The sequence below is a fragment of the Rhinopithecus bieti genome, unplaced genomic scaffold (assembly GCF_001698545.2).
Source record: "Rhinopithecus bieti isolate Rb0 unplaced genomic scaffold, ASM169854v2 scaffold_252, whole genome shotgun sequence".
Classification (NCBI taxonomy): Eukaryota; Metazoa; Chordata; class Mammalia; order Primates; family Cercopithecidae; genus Rhinopithecus; species Rhinopithecus bieti.
In genome coordinates, this window is record NW_016802950.1 from 128,574 (window position 1) to 140,104 (window position 11,531).

General features: G+C 36.9%; 1 pseudogene; it reads left to right on the forward strand.

The window, feature by feature from the left end:
* Positions 1-8,689: 8,689 nt before the first annotated feature.
* The window catches only part of LOC108517475 (S-phase kinase-associated protein 2 pseudogene), a 17,838-nt pseudogene continuing 14,996 nt past the window's right edge, over positions 8,690-11,531 (forward strand).

The following is an 11,531-nucleotide window of genomic DNA, read 5'->3' on the forward strand; positions in this document are numbered from 1 at the left end:
GGATACACCGGACAGGTGCACACTGCATTCTAGCTAGAGCTGTGGCCTTAAACCTCTATATAGCCTCAGGTTAAATTGAGCAGGACCACATGTGAATGAAAATGGCTCTTTATATACCCAACCTCCATCCTAGACTATGACCCGGACTAGAAGTAAGAAGAGTGACTTCTTGGCCTTTTTTCTCAGGATCACGCCACAGTCTTGAACCCTCTCTTCCTTCCACCCTCAGGTCTTACCCAGATAGTGAGAAGATGGACAAACAGAAAATCTTCCATGAAAAACCTAGAGTAGAACTTGCTTAAAACTGCCTCCTGTGCCCTAGACACTAACCTTATGTACACTTAGTTTTACCAAAAAAAGGAATATGAGTGGGCTGTCAACATGGAGGAGGCTCATATCACACCTCTCATATGAGAGTACACCTGAAGCTTAACTTTTACTTCTTTGTTTCCCACACCTAAAACTCTAGCTCTTGAGAATTATGTGTTCTTTACCCTTATTAGAGAGTTGTTCCTTCTACAAGATGGAGTTGTTGAAGGAATATTGGACCTTTCCCATCAGTTAGAACATGCCACTAATAATTAAGGCTAAAAGTGAAGAATAATTAAACACCTCTTGTTGGAGTTATTTTAATTCAGGGTCACAAAATCTAATACTTCATTGACCTGGTACATATAAAGTAGCAGGAACTGATATATTTTTTAAATTCTGTGTCCACTTCCATTACCTAGCTGTTTATTGTTTAATAAGCAATTTATTTTCTCTGTATAGGAATATACACATTATGGTAAACATTTGGGAAAATGGCAATTGCTAATTGTTCCAGCTTTAAATTTTTTTTGTTTTGTTTTTTTGTAGAGACAAGGATCTTGCTATGTTGCCCAGCCTGCTCTCAAACTCTTAGCCTCAAGCAAACCTCCACCTTGACCTCCCAAAGTGCTGAGATTACAGGAATGAGCCATCATGCCCAGCCTAGTCTAGCTTTTGAAGAACTAGTACTGCAGCCAGTCTCTACTATGCAATTATTTATTTGTTCACTATTAATATCAATGCACATTTATTGAGCATTGACCAGATACTATGTGCATGACTTCAAAATTGGCTTCTACCTTCTAAAACAATCTAGTATTCAAGATAAACACATTACACAAGCAACTTATAAATAATAAAGACTATGATAAATACTATAAGAGATATAGAAAGGATAAAAAAATGTTAGAAAGAAGAGCTATTATTCTGAGAGAAGGAATTTTTATATGGAAGAGGCAGGATTTAAAGAGAGGCTTAAAATACACATAGGATTTCTCAATAGCTGAATTTCACAAATATAGTCTAAATCAGTAATTATTAATATGTGGTTCAAGGACAAGCAACATCAGCATTACCTGGGAACTTGTTAGAACTGCGACTTATTAGGCCTCACCCAAGATGTAATGAATCACAAACTCTGGAGACGAGGCCTGGCAATCTGTGATTTATCAACCCTCCACATGATTCTGATGCATGCTGGAGTTTGAAGGCCATCACTGGTCTAATCAATCAATAAGCATATATTTATTGATTGACGTATGTTCAAGGCACTGAATAGACATTTCGGGAATGGAAATAGCTATAGATATAGTTCTTATTATTCAAAACATTTCACTAACATTAGGATGGTAATCTTACCAGACATACTATAAAAGAAACCTAACAATGCGAAGTCACAAGGCCCAAGGGACTTGACTCAAGTGCCAAAGTCCAACATGACATGGTGGCACGTAGAGATTACAGAAACTTCCTACCTAAGGGGAGAGTTCCAGGGTATTCAAAGGGGGATTTGACTAATTTATAACTCTTCCCCTTTGTCAACATGGACATTATCATTGCTTTGACCCAGGTGGCAATTAGTTTTGAGAAATCAGAAAAGATAATAGATCAGGGAGTCAGAAACAAGGAAAAATAGAGGAATCAGAATAAAAGCCAGTTCAGAAGCCAGGATTTGGGGAACAGTAAAACAAACACAAACGGCCACTTTCTTTTTCCTCCTGTGAGTTTGTTGAGCTTCCCAGATGTGAGCATTTGTAGTTTTTATCAAATTTGAAAAGCATTTGGCCATTATTTTTTCAAATATGTTTTCTTCCATCTTCAGTCTTTTAGGACTCCACTTACAAGTATGTTAGACTGCTTGATATGGTGATTACTTGATATAGTCACTGAGGTATCTTTTGCTTTTTTAAGGGTTTATTTTCCACTCCATGCTTCAATTTGCATAGTTTTACTGCTATGTCTTCAAGTTCATCGATCTTTTCTTCTGCCATGTCTATGTTGTTAATTCCATCCAATGTAATTTTCATTTCAAACACTGTATATTTCATCACAACAACACATCCATTAAGTCTCTTGCATCTAACATTTCTTTCTCATTGTGCTCATAGTTTTTTTTAAACCTCCTTACATGTATGGAATATGTATACCATAGCTGTTTTAATGTCCTCATTAATTTAATAAGAATGAGAATAACTCCAACAAGAAGTGTCCAATTATTTTTCACTTTTATTCCTAATTATTTAATATTCTACTTATATAATGTTTATAAATTCCATCATCTCTCATTTCAGGGCCTGTTTTCTTCTGCTTATGGGTCACATATTTTTGCTGCTTCTTATGTCAACTAATTATTTTACCGGATGGTGGACATTATGAATTTTATGGTGTAGATGGCTAAATTTTATAGTATTCCTTTAAAGAGCATTGGGCTTTATTCTGGCAGGCAGGTAAGTAAGATGAAAATCATTTTTGCTTTTGAGGCTTGTTTTTAAGCATTTTTTTAGCCCCAGTACTAAAGTATGATTTTCTGGAATCTCTGCTGAACGCCCTGGATATTCAACAATGTCTCTCTCTTCTGGCCAGCCAGTAGGAACCAAAATGATTCCCAGCCCTGTGTGAACTCTCGAAACTATTTGGCTTACAGCTTCCTGGTAATTATTCTTTTCCTAAGAGTTGTTCTTTGCCCAGCCTGATGGATTTTCACTCGACATATGCACAGATTGGTTTCAGCCAAAGACTTGAGACCCTTGTGTAGATTTCCAGAGCCATTTCTCTACGTAGCTTCCTCCTACCCAGTATTCTGCCTCACAAATTCTAGTTGCACTGGCCTCCTGTAATCCTGATCTCTATCTCCTCATTTTAGTGAGATTACCTCTCCCCGTGCCACTGTCAGGAAAGTGTTTCTACCAGAAAGTTAAGGTGGTTGTAGGTCTCCCGTCATTTACTTTCCTCCTCTCAGGGATCAAAAGCCTGTACAGCCTACGGTCCAATGTCTGAAAAGTGTTGTTTCATATATTTTGCGCATCTTTCTAGTTGTTTATGAAAGGAAGGCAAGTCCCATAGTAGATATTTTTCGTGGTTGGAAGCTGAAGTCCCCAAAATGCCCACTGCAAAAACATGTAAGAAAATATAGCCACAGACATATGGACCTTAAGGATGGGAAGCTGAGAGGGTTGTACATTTGGTAGATGTATTTTGGATTAGATAGTTGTTTCCTGCTGAACCCTGGTTAGTGTTAAAGGTGTCCTAGCTCCAAATGACTGAGTGTTCTATATACACTGACATTAATAAATAAATGCTGTAGACATTAAGTGCTTCTGAAGAAATGCCTAATTTATCAACAAGTCAGGTAAAATACAACATTTGCATTATCTTGTAGACTTGTCTGCTCTTTATAAGAGGAATCTTTTTATTATAAAAGTAATATATGCTTACTATTAAAGAAAACTCCAACAATACAGAAATATATAAAACAGAGTAGAATTAAATCACTCCACTCTCATTCACTGTTAGGAGTTTGGTGTATATGTCTCTCTAGCTAGCTATATATCTATTTCTCATCTATCACAAAAATGGATTTCTCTGTCATTTACTGTCCAGTCCCACTGAAGAACCAGTAATAAGACTTTCCCTAGTATATCATGATCATCCTCTGTTTTGGGGTCATACAAGAGTCTTGGCCTATTGCCAGGGAAAAGTATTCACAAGGAGTAGTTTAGATGGGACCCAGAAAACCTCAATGCCTGCTTCTGCTGGATGAGGATCAGTGAGGACCACAGGCAGATCTTAAAGCAAAATTTTGTCTCATAGATAAAAAATGACATACTCATGGTCCTCAGCATAGCCATTTACTCTCTTGACTAATAATGAATTTTTGCTGGTATCAATTCAGCTTTCATTTGGCACCCTGACAGTGGTCACCAGTAGAGTACTTGGTGTCCCTCAATACTGCTTCTCTCCTGTCATCCATATTCCTCTACGTCTAGTCTTTCTGTGTCTAGCTTACGGCCACCTCCAAGGACCTGTCCTTTGCCCCCTCCCCCCCACACACACCTATACTTCCTCCTGCCCAGGTGACTCTAATCTAATCTCTTCTCAGGACCAGGGATAGAGTGAGTAGAGAGGGTTTTTTCTCCTTTTATTTTCCTTTCAAGCTTTATATTGTCATGAACTCTATGTTCTGCTTTCCAGAGGGCCTTCCATGTTGTTTTTCTATAGCCTTGTCTATAGAAAATATAATAAAACAAAGAATGTAAAAAAAAAAACAAAATGTAATAAAACAAAGACTGTATATTAACTCTTTTCCTTTGAATTCTTCTAGGAACTATGCCAGTTTATCTCCAAGCCATGCAAGTGGCTTTGACTGACTAGGGAAAGGCTCAATAAGTTCAGGAAGTGAAAGAAAAGAAGAAAAAGCACAAAGATGATGTTCAAGGTTATATTCTGAATCCTTACAAGCCACTACTACATATAGAAATGCTTCAGGTTATTATGATATTATTACATCGTATAAATTACCCTAATATAGTTGAACAGTCTCTTATTGATGCACACAATGAAAGAAAACTACATTGTATGTGCTCAAACTTTTCTGTTTATTTATGTAGGAAAAATTCCTGAAAGTGGAAATGCTGGCTCAAAGGGTATGTAAGAATAATTTAAAAGATAATATCAAATTGCCTTCCAGAAAGATTGTACCAATCTACACTTTTATAAATAGCGTATGAGATTATTAGCACTCGATACTAACATTTGTTTCAATATTTGACAGTCTAATAGTATAAAATACCTAGTTTTTTAAAATTATATTTTTATGATGAACAAGGTGAAGAAATTTTTGTATTTGTAGGAGCTACTTGTATTTCTTCTTCCACCAGTTATCTGTTCATATCCTCTGTGCATATCTAATTTGGTTGTTATTCTTTCACTTGTTGATATGTAGCAGCTCTACATGCGTACCAATATTCACCCTCTAGATGTCATACATTGCCTATACAGTTGACTCTTGAGTAACATGGATTTGAACTGGGACCATGTTGAACATGTTTGAACTGGCAGATCTTCTTCTGCCTCTGCCACTTCTGAGACAGTAAGACCAACCCTTCTTCCTACCCCTCCTCAGCCTACTCCACGTGAAGATGATGAGGATGAAGACCTTGACGATGATCCACTTCTACTTAATGAATAGTACATATATTTTCTCTTCCTTGTGATTTTCTTAATAACATTTTCTTTTCTCTAGCTTACTTTATTGTAAGAGTACAGTATATAATGCATATAATATAAAAAAGATGTGTTAATTGGCTGTTTATGTTATTAGAAGGTTTCTGGTCAACAATAGGCTATTAGTAGTTAAGCTTTGGGGGCATCAAAGTTATCTATGGATTTTTGACTATGCAGAGCATCAGTTCCCCTGACCCCCATGTTGTTCAAGGGTCAACTACATATTGTAAATATTTTTTCTAGTTTGACATTTGTATTTTAGCATTATTTACAACGTCTTTATGCAATGCAAAGGCTTATTCATTCAACAAACGTTTATGTTGAGAAGCTACTATATGGCAGCCAGTAGTGTGAGTTGTAGGGACATAGTAGTGAGCAAGACAGACAATGTCCCTGCACTCAGAGAGTTTACATTCTGATGGAGACGCAGAAAAATAGAAAAGCAAACAAAAGATGTACAAACTGTAGTTGTATGATAATAAAAATAAACAGTGACAAAGAGTAAATGGGAGAGAATGACCAGTTAAGGTCTTACTGAGGAGATGACATGAGGTTAGACCTGACAGATGAAAGTGAGACAAGAAGTAAAAGCACATAGGCAGTGGAGGGGGTTGCTGGGTTAAGGGAAAGTTATGGTGGGGAAACAGTAATCCAAAGGACCAAAGGCAGGAAAAAGTTTGATGTGTTCAAGGACAAAATGAAAAGCATGGATACTAGAACTTAGTGCAGAACAGACAAAATGATACGAATGAGGTTGAAGGAAGGGTAGGTGCCAGATAATGCATGATCTTATTTTATTCTAAGAACAACAGAGAGCCACTGAAGAGTTTTGGGTATGGAGTGGTATGGCTTGATTTATGTTCTTAAAGCTCATTTTTTCAGCTATACAAAGAATAAATTAGAAAGGAGAAAGAGAAAGAGTACAAACAGAAGAGTTAGGCAACTATTTCAGGATACTAGGTGAGATACTATAGTGGCTTAGATAATGGTGGTAGCCATGATGAGAAAATATAGTGGGAAAGGAATTTTTTAGGCAATCCAATCTGCTATTCTATCCTTTGCTGCCACACATAATATAACTTCATTTTCATGTATTCTCTCATCCTTTCTAGTATCAAGGAATGTCTCTTCTGTAAAACAAACTTCTCAGGAAACAGTAAAAATCATCTATTCATTAAGCGTTTCTTGAATCTCTTAACTTGGCAGTCACTTACCTGTACCACCAGAGTAATGTGTGCAAACTTCTATGAAAGCATTTGACGCATTATGTTTTACCTATGTTCACTCGTCTTTCTATTGGTCCATAGCCTTCGTGAGGTAAGTGATTATGTCTTATTCATCTACAAAACACAGTGCCTGACTCAGTATATGTCATGTAGTAAGTACTTAATTATTAATTATTCTTGAATTGAAGGAAGAAGTATTAAATTTTACCTAAAGCATCTATGGAGATACTAATTTGTCTTCATCTATTGATGTTATATATAAATAGCTTGTCTGGGAAATTGCTCTGCATTTCTGAAATAAGCTCTATATAGTTATGATAGATTATTTCCAGTAATATCAAATTTAATCTACTTATATTTTTCATCTATATTTATAAGTAAATTTGGTGTATCTTGCTAACATTTTGTCATCAGGGTTATGCTGACTATAACATATATTGAGTAAGTATATAGACAGGGTTCTTAATTTCAAGCAGCAGAAAATGATTGTGGTTAATATAAGCAAAGATGGAGTTTATTGGAAGAATGGCAGATATTTAATAGAATTCATAGAAAGATCAAAGACCTAGGATCAGTATGAATGCAAGAACCACAGGAGGATAGGGCTCAGCACTACAGCCTACCTTATGCCATTGAAACTGTCTGTTGAGTACACTACTGAAATTGCTACCATTAGATACTGGATATTGCAGTCAATATCCATGGTGAGGAAGTCTTCCCTACTCCTGCTTCTTTGTTTTAGATTCCAAGCTCCTGATCAGAGAATCTGATAATTTTAGTCTAGGTCATGTACCTAGGCTTGGAGGCAGAGATAATGAGTATCTGGCCTTTTTAGTTCCTGTAGTGGAAGCCAAGCCCTGCCTTCTCTCCATACTCATACTCTGAGGAAATCCTCAAACATAAAAAGGAGGTTCCAATGCTGGACAGTCATAAAACATATTCATGAAACTCTCCCAAAAGGGCAAACAAAACTGAAGTCCACTCCATGTGTTTATAATCATATCAATGATCTTCACTAGACTATGTTTTGTCGGAATTTGTCTGTAAACTTGCAAAGAGACAATTTCCTGGGAGAAATTCTTCTGTACTTATGATTAGTTTAGTCTATGGTTATAGCTCTTCTCATGTTGTCTATAATTTTTTCTTATAAATTATTTTCTAAATGTACTAAAATAAAATGCAAGCACACAATATGAAATGCCAACCATTTAGATATAGAGAGAGTAAAAAAGTGACAGTTTCTCTTAGACTTTTCCTGACTTCTAGCAACCATTTGTCTATGTATTTACATACGGAATATGTGTATACATCCACTAAATATATTTTGTATTTACAAAAATAGGCTAGAGAATGGAAGATGAAAAAAATAGCATTATCTTAAACATTTTACTCTGATTTCACCTAATTAGACAGCAAAGTCACCTTTCTATGTTATTATACTGACAACACATTTTTAAGGGCTTTATTATAGTCTATTGTATGCATTATAATGCACTTAGCCAATAACGTCTTGATGTACACTTAGATTTCCAATTTCCTGACATTACATACTATAATGCAATGAATATTCCTGTACTCATATTTCCATGTTCTTAATCTACTCGATAGTTAGAGGCTGTGGTGGTATGTTAAGCTTTTGCAATTCTGTTTCTGTCCATTTCTCTTTTATTTTTAACATCGTCATCATATGCTGAATGAATTTTGATGTTACCTTTTAGTGCATAAATTGCATGACTGAAATATCTTCATTGTTTGTTTTTTAATCAGTATAAACTTATTTTGTCCCATTAAATTTTGTTTTATATTATACTTTATCTGACACCAGTATTGACGTCAGTTTTTATTTTGTATGTGATCGTCGTATATATATTCAGTCATCCATTTATTTTTGTCATTTCTAGATGGTCGACCTTTAGGAGTATCTCCAACACATGCTTCGATGGGCCACCCCTTTGGTTCAGTATGAGAATACTCCTCCTCCATCGATCAGGTGAGTATAACAGGACCCTTCTCAAAAGAAATCTATAAGGAGTAGACATGCTACTTCTCAATATTTAGATATGCCAAAATAAAAGATTTTAAAAATCAGTTGGCTAAATAATTGGAAGAAATAACAGTAACATAGATTAATCTAATTAAGCTTGGTGCTTTAATAACTCCTTTCCTACCCACAAGTGAGGTCACAGATGCCTCACAAAAGGCTACTGGTTCTATATTGTAACACATAAAGGTAATATTTCCTGGAATTCTTCTCCTATCCAATGTCTCAGAATGGTTCTTCTATCTTGGCAGCCTTCTGATTGCAGTCATATTGCTTAACTCCTGCTTTTTACCTCTCTTCCCTGCTCTTTTGACGAGGCTCTTTATATGAATTCTTCGGTTCTTCAAACCAGCTTTATTACCATGGCTCCAGGCTTTGCAGGCCATAGGCTGGACCTACCCTTGCCCCATGCCAAGCCACAGCTTAAAGGAGGCTCCTTGGATCTATGATCTTCAGCATAAAGATTATCCAAGGTAGCAAAAATTCTGAAGTTTGTATATGTATGCAAGAGATTTGAAAAAGGGAATAACTATTTGTCTCTCCTGCTTTCTGATCCAGGCAGGACTAATACTGACTATGACACTAGACTAGAATACAAAAATGGCCCCTCTACCAACTTGGGACCTAGAACATAAGAATGTTCATATTTAGCCATTATTCAGTACTATTCCTAAACTTCTCCATCATCTGGATGCTATTTTATAATTTCTGAGCATTTTTGGCTCCTTTGATAGGCTGACAGTGCCTGTGTCATATCCCCCTTTCTATTCCTTATGTGGCCTAGTAGTGTTTTACATGTATAGATAGGCACTCAATAATTGTGTAAAATAAAGAAGAAAGTAATAAAACAAATTGTGGGAAAAGAGAAAGAGAACTAATAGTAGGGGTAAAGATGACTTCAGGAATTGTGTTTACATAAAATTGGGATGTGGTAAATTGAATGAAGACTTGTCTAGGTTGGTTGGGTTTGGTAGTAATAGAAAAAAGTAATTATACATATCTGCAATATGCTTGTAACCTTAGTTACCCTAGACTCTACCAATGAGGTGGCATGGAATGTGCGGCCTAGGAGAGTCACAGTAATAGTAAAATCTAATCAATCTCAGCCTCTAACAGCTGAGTCTCTAGAATCCAATCCTCCTTCCAATCCCTCCATTCTGTTTCAAGAGGGTGGGACAGATTCAAAGAGGAACTCACATGGTGTATGAATAGCTAGTGATCATTTTCCTCTTCCTATGGCCTTTGTGATCTCTGCCTTTCCTGCTCCAGACCTGTTCCCTAATGGCAACTACTGCTTCCATAATACCTCTGGATGTCAGCCACAATGTTGTAGCCTTGGCTGCCTTTCCATTCCATTTCAGTCCTCATTTCTGCCCTTATTTGTATATCAGTGTATTTCTAAGCCACTAATAGTACTGCCTTGTGCTTTCAAGTTCTTAGGATCACTCTAATGCTAAAACTCTTTCATTTGACCTATTACCTGTCAGAGCCCTGCACCAACATCCTGACCCTCAGCCTCCAGCACAGCACAGATCCATATGCGCTTTACTAAACCACCCCTAACTCCTCTAACACAGATCATATTTTTCTGATCAAACTAGTTTACTTCACCAACATGTCACCTCAAAGCTAGTTTCTTCCCATCTATTCAACTGAATTCTTGTTCAAGGGAGGGCTCTTATTCTTCCAAAACTTAGGGAGATGTCTTAGTGCTGTGGGCGGATATCAGTTTCAACTTATATAGTTATGATAGCTCACATCAGAGTCCTCAACCCCCCCATATAAATAAACCCCTGATGTGTTTTCCCTGTTGGGCATCTAGATATGCCTGGACATGTTTGAATCCACAGTGGGTACTACCACAACTTAACCTCTCACTCTAGGGTTCCTGCTATACTCGAATAGCTTTTATAATTAAAAAATAACAAACAAACCTGTGAGAACAAAATGAGAGCAAGCATATGAAAGTGCTTTGGAAATTGCAAAGTACTTTGCAAATGCAGTGTATTATAATAAGTTCCTTATTGTTTATTTGTTTAGTAGAAATTCATGTCCATGAGGGAACTGAAGGCATCAAATTGGGAAGATTAAAAAACTAAAAGACTAGAATGATTAACTGAGGGAGAAATCAAGTTGATAAATACATGGAAAGTAATTCAAAATCTATGCACAGAATACAGTTTCTGTGGGCCTATTTGAATGCAAGACACACTTGTCAAATGAACAGATGCAAAAGTTGGAAGATGGTTTTGGAGTACTTAAAAAGTAGTAATACCTGTAATCCCAGCACTTTGGGAGGCTTAGACGGGCGGATCACGAGGTCAGGAGATCGAGACCCTCCTGGCTAACACGGTGAAACCTCGTCTTTACTAAAAAATACAAAAAAATAGTCGGGCGAGGTGGCAGGCGCCTGTAGCCCCAGCTACTCGGGAGGCTGAGGCAGGAGAATGGCTTAAACCCGGGAGGCGGAGCTTGCAGTGAGCTGAGATCCGGCCACTGCACTCCAGCCTGGGCGACAGAGCGAGACTCTGTCTCAAAAAAAAAAAAAAAAAGTAGTAATACTTGGTCTATAGACTTTAGGCAACAGGAACCTAAGTGAAGCTGTACAGCATGGAGTATTACAAAGCTTGACTCCAAAGGTCAACTGCTTGGTTTGAAATCTCAGTCTTACCACTTATGAGCTCTAGATGAATTTTGCCAAATACTTAATCTTAGTTTCTCATCTGTGATAA